Below are 12,232 nucleotides of genomic sequence, written 5' to 3'. Positions count from 1 at the left end.
AACAGCATGGCCTGACCAGATTTGTTGGTTTGAGAAAAGCCTCTTTGAACAAATGTCTGCTAAGCTGAGGCCTAAAGAATGTCTCAGAGGAAACCAGGACAGAGTGACCGGAAAACATCTCTGAGAGGAACAAAATGTGTGAAAAGACGAGGTTGGCATGACTCTGAAAATGTCTCTTTTTAAAAAATGGTTCATCTAGAATTTGAAATCACAACAAAAAAAAAGTTGCATTTGCAACATGGATGGACCTTGAAGAAATGCTAAGTGAATAAATAACCCTGGTACAAAAGGACAGATATTCTGTGCTTCCATGAATACAGCATGCCTAGAAAAGATGTATTTGAGGACATAAATTAAAATAGAGACCATCAAGAGCTGGAAGGGGCGGTAAAGGGATCTGTTATTCAATGGGTACAGATCTAAAAACTTTTCTTCTTTAAAGGGTTATGTATGTGGCCAGGGGTCTTGAAAAATCAGCTCTCATCGTACTTGGGCATTGATTCTCATTTCTTACTCCATCACTTGCCAGAATGGAAAGCTAAAATTACCAGTGTTCCTTCTTCCAGTATTTTAATATTCCTTTTTAGTGGTGATTTCAATATGACATTTGAGGAGGTGGTCTGGCTTTGTAATTGCAATCCACTAAATTACTCCACATATTTCACTCACAAAAAGAAATGAAAAAAAAAAAAAGCCAGCTATCTGGCCTTTACTGTAATGTTTCTCACACAGAAGGATGCAGTGACAGCCGCAGCTGCAAAGGCTTCTAAAGCAGAAGCGCTTTTGAAAGCAGTCTCTCTAGTCTTCACCAATATTGATAACCTTGCTCCTCGGGACTCCGACCTCACACTCCCCCAACCCGATGTGCTGAGGTTCCGGGGAGAAGAAGAAAAACATGTGCAGTGCCTTCGGGCCTGAACGTCACCCTTTCTTCTTAATTGTAATTCTTCTTTTATAAAAAGAATATTACATTAATCCTTAGAGAATTTTATACACTATATTGATCACGTCCACACCCCAGTTCTTCCATATCTGCTCCCCTTCCCCTCTAGTTCATGTCCTTTTAAAAAAATTTTAATGCTTTAAATTTAAATTGAGTTACATCACTTCCCCCATTCCTTTTCTTCCCTCCCCTCAATCCTCTCCCAGTTGCCTTCTCTCAACCCCCTCCCATACCCCCTCACTCTCAGGTTGATAGTCTCTCTTTTTTTTATTATTATATTTCTACTACCACCACTTTGCTAGGCCAGCATTCTACCTCTTATCTACCATCCCTCATCAAAGAGGCTACTGTTTATAGCAAATGGAGGCCACCACAGAAAACCATACTAAAGGCAATACCAAGATTTAAAGATTTGGGGGGCATGAGTTCAACATCTTCATCACAGCTTCTGCATCTATGCCTCAAGGGAATGTAACAGAAGAGGGGGCAGACATATTGTAATAGTCAGGGTATCTGGAAATGTGCTATGAAACAGTCTCTCCTAGAAATGGCTGCATAAACAAGACCAGAACAATAATAATATCAGTATTATGCTAACATGGGTGCAACAAATGTTTGTGGGAAACCATCCCTAGGCACAGAACTATAAGCAATTAACTCTAATTCTTTTTTTTTCTTTCCTTTTTAGTTTTTTGAGACAGGGTTTCTCTGTGTAGTTTTGGTGCCTATCCTGAATCTCGCTCTGCAGACCAGGGTGGCCTTGAACTCACAGAGATCTGCCTGGCTCTGCCTCCCAAGTGCTGGGACGAAAGGCGTGTGCCACCATTGCCCCAGCATTTTTTTCTGTTTTTATTTTATTTTTCCTAATTCTTAAGATTAACTGGGACTTCAGACCTGCTCAGTGGTTCAGAAAACATGCTGTTCTTCTAGAGTATCTGAGTTCAGTTCCCAGCATCCGTACCAGGTAACTAACAACTGTCTATCACTCTAGCTCCAAGGGATCAGATACCCTCTTCCAGGTTCTGTGGGCACTATCATACTCATATATTCCTACATAAATAAAAATGTTAAAAATTATCCATTAGAAATGTATGTGTACATTTGGACTAGCTATTCCATTTTCTTAAATGATCCAAATTCTATCAGCTTACCTCATATAAGTTAAATTTTGCTTTGTTATTACAGTCATGATTTGGCATTGATATAGTTTAGACACAGAACACTTGAAAAACCTCAGAATTACTAGTGTGACATTTCTATGGCCTTATTCTCTTCTCTCCCAACAACCCCTTCTTTGGAGACAGTCCCAGCTTCTGTAATGCTCTGACTTTAAAAGTGTTGTATAGCTAGGCTGGAGAAATAGTTCAAGCATGAAAGTTCTTGCCTTGTAAGCAAGAGGACACAAATTCAAACCCCAGAACCAAGTCAAAAAAGCCTGGTGTGATAGTACACTGTTGCACTCTTAGCATCGAGAATGCAGAATGGGCAGCCAGACTAGCCTACCTGCTGAGCTCCAAAATCAGTGAGAGACCCTTAAAAAATGTGGTGGGAGCGAGAGATTTCCCAAAGCCTGATCACTTGAGCTCAATCTCCAGCAACCATTACAGAAGGAGAGAATTAACTTTCTGTAAGTTGTCCTCTGGCCTTCTCCCAACCTGACACACCCACACTCAGTCACCTGAACACACACACACACACACACACACACACACACACACACACACACACACACACACAAGATCTAATGTGTGAGCATGGTGGTACATACTATAATCCCCACACTCAAGAGGCTGAGGCAGGGTGTTTTTGAGTTGCTGGCTAAGCCCCAGGCTATACAGCTATAAATGGAATCATATCACTCATAAGCTTCAGGGATTGGCTTTTCGCTTAGCATAATATCTGGCGATTCTATCAGGGTGTGTCATGTATAAATAATTTATTCTGATTTTGTTATTTTCTGGTAAAGTTTTTGTGCATTTCTTTCTGTTTCTTAAAATTACATACTCTTTGGTAATTTCATATATGAATACAGTGTATTCATACCCAACTCACCCCATTCTCAAACTCCTGCTGGATCTATGCCCTCATGTCATCCTCCTCCCACTCCTCCCAAGTTCATTTCTTCTTCTTCTTCTTTTCTTCTTCTTCTTCTTCTTTTTCTTCTTCTTCTTCTTCTTCTTCTTCTTCTTCTTCTTCTTCTTCTTCTTCTTCTTCTTCTTCTTCTTCTTCTTCCCCCTCCTCTTCCTCTCACCCTCTCTTTTCTTCTTCACAATGCACTGAGAGTACAGTTGGTGCTGTCTGGATACGCATGGATAAAGGGTCAGCAGCTGGAGCATGGACAACCTACAGACGGCCCACACGACTGAAGCAAAGAGTGATGCAGCCTTGGGCCGGTGACAGCTTTGGGGGGCAGGGAAGTCGGTTGTTTTTCTTCTGCAACTTTAGAGAATGTGCGTGCCAGCTATCGTTCCTCTGTTCGAATTGTGTCCTATAAATACTCAATCCAACCCTGTGTTTCACTGTCTCTTTCAAAGCAGCTTTTTAATTTTATAAAAGTCCATTTATTGACTTCTATCTTTTTGCACAGCAAAAGGTTTTCCATTGTAATGGAGGAGAGTCTGTCAGGTTTCTCTCACAAATCATGGTTTTGGTAGCATGTCTAAGGCTATTCACAGGACGACAAAACACCTCTCTCATGTGAAAAATTTTATACCCTATTTTACATTTCTACCGAGGACTCACTTTCATTGAATTTTTATATGTTATGTGAAAAGTATATAACGGGCCAATTAAAATTTTTATTTTTGTGCCTGTGAATATCAATGGCACCAGTATTATTTCCTAACAAGGCTGTCTTTCTTTCATCAAATTATTTTAGAATCTTACCCCAATCAGGTGGGTCATGTTGTGGTGTTCTGTATTTGGACTTCTCTATTCCGATCGGCTGATATGTGTGTTGGCCCTTCTACCAACAGATCATACTCTTCATTATCTCATGAATCACAGAACCGGGGAATTCATCCCTTCCAATACATTCTTCCTTTTTAGTTACTTTATTTCTCATATGAATGTAATAATAGTCTCATCTATATTTACAAAATAAAGGGGTAATAGTAACTTCATTAAATGAATTGGAATTTGATCGTTTTTCTTCTCTGGAAGGCATGTGTATAATTGTTTTGGAAATGAAGTCTAGCTATTAATTCTCCAAATGTCTGGGAGAAATCTTTAATAACATCTGGGACTGAAATTTCTTTTTGAAGACTTTTAAAGTTACAAATTTAATTTCCTTAAGGGTTATAAGCCTATACAAATTCAGCTAGTTATTGAGCCTGCCCAATTTCAAGGAGGTGCTTTGCAGCATCTGTGTTTTCTGAGAAATCAGCTCATCTCTTCTGTCAGCACAGGCAAGTGTGCTGAGTGATTCACACTCCTCTTTCTAATCCTTCTGGGGTCTCGTAGCTCTGAGGTAAAACCTGCTTTGTTCCTGATACTCATAGGGTGTGTCATCTCTCTTTCTGCTCCTTGTTATTTCCTTCCTTTTCACTTTGAGTTCATTTCTCCCTCCCTAGTTTAGATTCTTGAGGTGGCAGAGTCAATGACGCAAAACTTAACATCTTTTTTACAGAATAGTTTACGTTGCAAATTTCTGCCAGCACTGTCCTTGCTGTGTCTCAAAAGATTTCCTGTGTTGCATTTTCAATTCTTCTCATCCAATATACTTTTATATTTCCATTAAGAGTTACTATTAGATCTGAGGATTATTTATTTAGAAATGTGTTTTGAATTTTGTACTTGGAGTTTCTCCTCTCGGTTTATTATTATTATTATTATTATTATTATTATTATTTAAAGTTTCTCTTTTTTTTTTTTGATTTTCGAGACAGGGTTTCTCTGTGTAGCTTTGTGCCTTTCCTGGAACTCACTTGATAGCCCAGGCTGGCCTCGAACTCACAGAGATCCGCCTGGCTCTGCCTCCCGAGTGCTGAGATTAAAGGCATGCGCCACCACTGCCTGGCCTAGTTTCTCTTTCATTTTACAAACCAATCCCAGTTCTCCCTCCCTCCCCTTCTCTTATCTCCCTCACCTCTCTCCATCCCACCACCATCTGCTCCTCAGAGAGGGTAAGGCCTCCCTTGGGGAGTCAACAAAGTCTGGCATACTAAGCTGAGGCAGGACCAAGGCCCTTCTCCCTGTGTCAAGGCTGAGTAAGGTATCCTACCCTAGGGAATGTGTTCCAAAAAAGCCATTTCATGCACCTGGAATAAGTCCTAGTACCACTACCACAGATCTAGCCACATAATGGAGAAGCTTCTATAAGGCAAAGGACACAGTCAATAAGACAAAATGGCAGCCTACAGAATGGGAAAAGATCTTCACCAACCCCACATGTCACAGAGGGCTGATCTTCAAAATATATAAAGAACTTAAGAAACTAGACCTCAAAAGATCAAATAATCCAGTTAGAAAATGGGGTACAGATAAAAATAGAGAAATCTCAACAGAAGAATCTCAAATGGCTGAAAGACATTCAAGGAATTGTTCAACATCCTTGGTCATCAGGGAAATGTAAATCAAAATGACACTGAGATACGATCTTACACCTGTCAGAATGGCTAAGATCAAAAACACAGATGATAGCTTATGTTAGAGAGGATGTCCAGTAAGGGGAATACTCCTCCACTGTTGGTGGGAATGCAAACTTGTATAGCCATTCTGGAAATCAGTATGGCGGTTTACCAGAAAATTGGGAATCAATCTATTTCAAGACCCAGCAATACCACTCCTGGGCATATACCCAAAAGATGCTCAATCATACCACAAAGCCACTTGCTCAGCCATGTTCGTAGCAGCATTATTTGTAATAGGCAGAATCTGAAAACAACTTAGATGCCTCTCAACCAAAGAATGGATAAGGAAAATGTGGTACATTTACACAATGAAGTATTACTCATCGGTGGAAAACAATAACGTCATGAAATTTGTAGGTGAATGGATGGAACTAGAAAGAATCATTCTGAGTGAGGAAATCCAGACACAGAAAGACAAACATGGAATGTACTCACTCTTAAATGGATATTAGATGCAAAGAAAAGGACAACCAGGCTACAATCTACAACCCCAGAGAAGCTGGGTAAAATGAGAATCTCCTCTCATTTTTTTATTCTTTGATAATTTCATATGAAGAGTTCTGACCACATTCACTTCCATCCATAATACCTCCCTACCTACTCATCTTTTGTCTCTTATTTTTACCAATTAAGTCAAATTTGTGCTGTCTATATATTCACTGATGTGTGGCCTTCTGCTGAAGCATGGCTGAACTACATTGATTTCTCTTTTGATTCCACTCCTCAAAAATTATATTCCAAGTTTTAAGTGTTTTCAGTTTGTTGAGGTTTATTCTATACTATCAATTCTTAATCTGTGAGTTGTGACCTTTTTTGGAGTCACATATCAGATATCCTGCATATCAGATACTAACTTGCTTCATAACAATAGCAAATTTATAGTTAAGTATCAATGAAATAACTTTGTGGTTGTGTGTCACTACAACATGAGGAGGAACTGTATTAAAAGGTCACAGCATTAGGAAGGTTTAAAACCACTATATCTATGCCCTGGAATATTGAATTAGTCAAAGTTCTCTAGAGGAAAATAACTGATAGAATGAATATCTGTCTGCCCTATCCTACCCTTTCTATCTATCTATCTATCTATCTATCTATCTATCTATCTATCTATCTATCTATCTATCTATCTATCTATCTATCTATCTATCTATCTATCTATCTATCTATCTAACTATGTATCTATCTATCATCTGTCTATCTGTCTATCTATCTATCTATCTATCTATCTATCTATCTATCTACCTATCTATCTATCTATCATCTATCTATCTATCTATCTACCTACCTACCTACCTATCTATCATCTATCTATCTATCTATCTATCTATCTATCTATCTACCTACCTACCTACCTACCTATCTATCATCTATCTATCTATCTATCTATCTATCTATCTATCTATCTATCTACCTACCTTATTAGAGTGGATTACAGCCCTTACAGTCCAGCTAGTATAAGAATGGCTATCAATGAAAAGTCCAAGAATAGAATAGTTGTTCAGTCAACAAGGCTGGTTGTCTCATCCAGTCTTCAGTATATGCCCAAACCATAAAGTAGGCTCTACTGTCAGTGAAGGAATGAACTTGCCAGCAAGAGTGAGGGAAAGCAGACATAGAGAGTTTCCTTCTCCCATGTCCTTTATATAGACTGTCATTAGAGGGTGGGGCCCAGATTAGAGGTAGACCTTCCTGCCTCAAAAGATCTGGATTAAAAGTAGGTCTTTGCACCTCAAATGATTTAATTAAGGGGAAAAAAAAACCCTCACAGATGTACCTAGCAACAGGGGTTTTAGTTGATTCCAGATGTAGTCAAGTTGACAACCAAGAATAGTCATCACACACATACACACACACAAACACACACACACACACACACACACACACACACACACACACACACACTATATCTGTACATACAGTTTCTGTAGGGTTTTGACTGTAATCAATATTATCCTGTTACTGGATGAAGTGTGTTATGACAGTTATTAGAGCTCATTGGCTGGCAGTGCTGGTTTCTACGACAGCATTGCTGAGTTTCTGAGAAATTTCTGTAAGTTGTTGAGGTCTGTATTTATGGTTGAAGGTCTTTACATCTGTTTTTTTTTAAATCAGATTTTTCTTCCTATTTTGAAGTTGGAACATTAGAGGAAACATGACAAAGATGCTGTGACTTTTCGTTGCATAGACCCCTTTACAATATGTGATGTTCTTCTCTGTTTCTGGTGATTTTCTTTGTTCTAATGTCTATTGTGTCTGATATCAATATAAAATCCCTTGTTTTATTTTGATTAATATAAACAACATATATTACATACATATGTAACATATTATATATATATGCTGTTACATATATATATATATATATATATATATATATATATAAAACACCTAATCTGCCTATGTCATTTATTTGAAATTAATTTCTTCGAGATGTCATAAACTTTGGTTATATTTTTTGATCTCCTAATCACTGCCTTTAGATTACTATATTTAGAGATGAAATTACTATATGAAGGTGAAGTCTACTAATTTCATGGAGTTTTAATTCTTTCTTTCTGTTTATTTTCCCTGATTACTATGGATTAAATGATTATTTCTTCAAATCTGTTTTAATCTATCTGTAACATAGCCTGTACAGGTTACTTAGCATATGTGATACACATTATCTTGTGCAAATACAATTTATACATCTACTAGCATCATTTTATCACTGATAGAAAACAAAGAAACATGGCCTCCTTTGCCTCTTTAAATTCATCAGATTGTAATGAAAAGTTTCCACTGTGCACATTGAGAAGTGCATTGCACAGTGTGTGCATTGAAGTGTGTGTTGCACTGTTTGCCTTGCAGTGTGTGTTGCACAGTGTGTGCCTTGCAGTGTGTGTGTTGCACAGTGTGTGCCTTGCAGTGTGTGTGTTTCACAGTGTGTGCACTGCAGTGTGTGTTGCACAGTGTGTGCACTGCACAGTATGTGCACTGCAGTGTGTGTTGCAGTGTGTGCATTGCAGTGTATATGTTGCACAGTGTGTGCATTGCAGTGTGTGTTGCACAGAGAGTGTATTGTAGTGTGTGTTGCAGTGTGTACATTGCAGTGTGTGTGTTGCTCAGTGTGTGCATTGCACAGCATCATACTTTTGCCTCACTTGATCTGCCTTCTCAAGAGGAGACGGGAACCTCTTCTCACTCATCCTGTTGTTTATGGTGTTCTTTCTCTGCTTTACCTATTTCAAGTTTTGTTTTATAAGGGAACTTGTTTCCTGGTAAGAAAACATCTTTTAGCTACCTGCTGAAGGTTAGACATGCCGGCAGCAAATGTTCTTAGTAATCATCACCTAACAACGTCAAATTTCCCCTTCATTCATGATAGGTTTCTTTAAAACTTTTTAAAATTTTATTTTATTTGTTTGAGTGTTTTGCCTGCATGTATGTTTGTGCAGCACATGTTATGGCTGGTTCCTGCAGAGGTCAGAAAAAGACATCGAATTCCTTGGGACTGGGATAATGGATAGTGTGACCCACCCTGTGGATGCTGGAGATTAGACCTGGATTATCTGCAAAAGCAACAAATGCTCTCACATTCTGAGCCATCTTTCCAGGCCCTGGAGTATAACACTCTGGGCTGAGAGTTCTTTGCTCTGTCACTTGAAAATACATCACTTCTGGTTTCTGGGAAGAAGTGATCTGTCATTCAAAATGCTTTTCTCTATGGGCGTTTCCTTGGGGGGCTTTCATAGTGCCTTCTTTTCCAAGTTTTCATAAATTTAGTTATGATATGCCTCTGCATGAACTTAGTTGGATTTATCTTATTTGGAGTTTGCTTGACTTTTTGAACCTATACATTGATGTCTCTTGGCAAGATCAAGAAATTTTTTTATATTATTTTTGAGCACTCTAGCCCCAGAACTGAAATAATACGTGTGATACTCTGTGTCTTGAGTTATCTCCATAGCCTATGGACTGGGAGCTTGGTCGTCTAACTGGCACTATTAGCAAGGAATGGAATTTTCAGGTGGTAAGATTAAACAACCATGAGCTACAACTTCTGAAGCTGTGGCTTATAAATAAAGATTTTATCTTTATAAGATGTTTCGTCTCAGCATTTTTAGCAATGACGGAAGACAAACATGACACTGGTGACCAGTCCCTGGATGGGAGGGATCCTGTTTAATTTTCCAACCTACTGCTTCTGTTATTCGTGTTGGACAGTTTCTATTAGCCTGTTTTCTAGTCATTGCATCTTTTCTCTGTCCATTTCATTCTGCTGATGTGCCCAACTACTGAGCTCTTATTTCGGGTGCTGTACTTTTCCATTATAAAATTTCCATTTAATACTAATTTTTATTGCATCTCTGTTCTGTGACTACACTTTTCCATTTGTTTCAAGCAGCTCATAATTGCTCACTGAAACACTTTGCCATGGCTGCTTAAAATTCTTAATTAGATAATTTGAAGACCTCTGTCATCTGAGTGTTGACATCTGTACTCATTTCCTAGGGCTGTTAGAACAATCTACCACAAACTGGGTAGAGAAAAGAAGAGTAATGGGTTGTTTTGCACAGTGCTGAAAGCTTGGATTTTTAATTTGAGATGTCAGCAAGCCCAGGTAACCTCTGAAAACCATGGTGAATCCTTTGTTGCCTTTCTTATTTTTTGATGATATGCTGGACATATTTGGCTTTTCTTGGCTTGCAGCTCAATAACTCATTGAATTAATCATAACAGGGTGCCTTAGCGCCTTAGTTGTGTATCTTTTCTCTTTCTTACAATGATACCAATACCAGTTATGTTGGATTAACCAACATCTCATCATAACCAATCACATCTGGAATGTTCCCGATTCCAAACAAGGTCACACTTAAAAGTTTACGGAAAAAACAGCAGTTCAGTATGTAACAGCATTATACATTGTCTTTTTACTTCCAGTCTGAGCTTTCTGGTGTTTTTTTTGTTTGTTTTTTTTTTTTTTTTTTTTTTTTTGAGCTGAGGATCGAACCCAGGGTCTTGTGCTTGCTAGGCAAGTGCTCTACCACTGAGCTAAATCCCCAAACCTCTGGTTCTTGACATAATGGACAACATAACTTTTTTTTGTCATAGTTTAGAATACTTGGCATCTCAATTTTTGTTGCTTTTTCTGACAATATTCTGGCAAAGGAAAATGGAAATATTGTCTTGTTAATGGCAAGTGTGGGTAAAAATCCCTAAGTGCCTTCCCTGACACACAAGAAAAGAGACCATGGCTACTCTTGGGAGGAGGTAGAAATTTTGCTTTCACAGAGTCTCCGTGGTTTCTACTGTAGAGACCTTTGTACTACTAGGCTCTACTAGGCTCTCTCTGACACATGCCATTGAGACTGCATGGGTTTTCTGCCATGCTCAGGTGGAAATAGAAACCCATGCCTCCTGTCTGACCTTCCTGTCACCATCCTGATATATAGGTGGCATCCCTTTTTACATTGCAAGGGTCCATGAGGATTCCTATTCTTGTTGGCATGAGTAGAGGCGAGATTACATTTTTGCCCACAAAATCTGGAAATCCATCCAAAAACTGGATAGAAAACAGTTGTTATCTGAAAATATTCATTTTGATAGCTTATGTCTTTATTGAAAAACATATACCATTAATATGCCTGAAACAAAAAAAAAATCCAGGTTTTATATAGGACATTTGAAGCAAAAAGGAAATACTGAAAGGCCATTACTTCATGATTTGCTAGACCTGAATCATCAACCACCTGACTTTTCTCCATGTTTTCCTTTTCTATGTGTGATTTATAACTAGAGGTTTAAATGTATTTAGTGGGAGGCATAGGGATAAGTGTATTTATTCTCCTTTCCCCAAACAGAATCAAATTTGCTTTTGTGTCTTAAAATGATGGACCTATATTTGCTTAGAGATTTCCATATCTAATTATGCATTTTTCACTTTTGACTTATTTCATTTCTAACATAAAAATATTTTAGTTCTTGCAATATAATAGATTTTTAGCTATTGTACTGTTTTGTGTCACGTTTTCCCTATTTATTTCATTCATCACTTCTGCATATTTTTGTTCTTAAAGTTTTGGAACATTGAATTTATATTAATGTATAATATAATATATTAGAATCATATATGTTATATATATTATAATATCATATGTAATTATTAATAGTAAAATTAATATAACATAAAAGTATTATATTAAAACTTTACTGTTTAACTCCTTCATTTTTTAAAGTAATTTAAGTTCAGTTTATTGAGTTGTAATGTAATTGTAACTTTAAAATGATGTCATTACACGATTATGTTTAATAAGCAGCTTTAGAAAGCAGACAAGCAGATAAAACCCTCTTTACATATAGGAAAGATGGGATATTTTTCATCTTTTCTCTGCTGATTCCATGAGTCATTGGCTCCTGTTCCTTTCATTGTGAGGTCATAAGAAGATCTCAACCTGTGAGCTGCAGTTGTATGCCAGCTAATGGACTGCATGACCCTTGTGCTGTGGAATCACTCTCCCTGAGATTCAACTTCTTTTTCTGCTTCAGCTTCTAGCAAGGCATCATAAATGACAGGCCTATATGAGTCTAACTATTACATTTGCCTGAAAGTCTTCACTGAGGACTGTCTTCACTAGATTCAGTACACAAAGAACATACTTTTGTCAAGGTAACT

General features: G+C 37.9%; 1 protein-coding gene across 1 annotated transcript in view; it reads right to left on the bottom strand.

The window, feature by feature from the left end:
* The window catches only part of Spef2 (sperm flagellar 2), a 170,175-nt gene that overhangs the window by 116,241 nt on the left and 41,702 nt on the right, over positions 1-12,232 (bottom strand).

The sequence above is a fragment of the Peromyscus leucopus genome, chromosome 11 (genome assembly GCF_004664715.2).
Source record: "Peromyscus leucopus breed LL Stock chromosome 11, UCI_PerLeu_2.1, whole genome shotgun sequence".
In the NCBI taxonomy this organism is placed as follows: domain Eukaryota; kingdom Metazoa; phylum Chordata; class Mammalia; order Rodentia; family Cricetidae; genus Peromyscus; species Peromyscus leucopus.
Note: the sequence above shows the minus strand (reverse complement) of the source record. Positions and strands in the feature narration are given on the sequence as shown.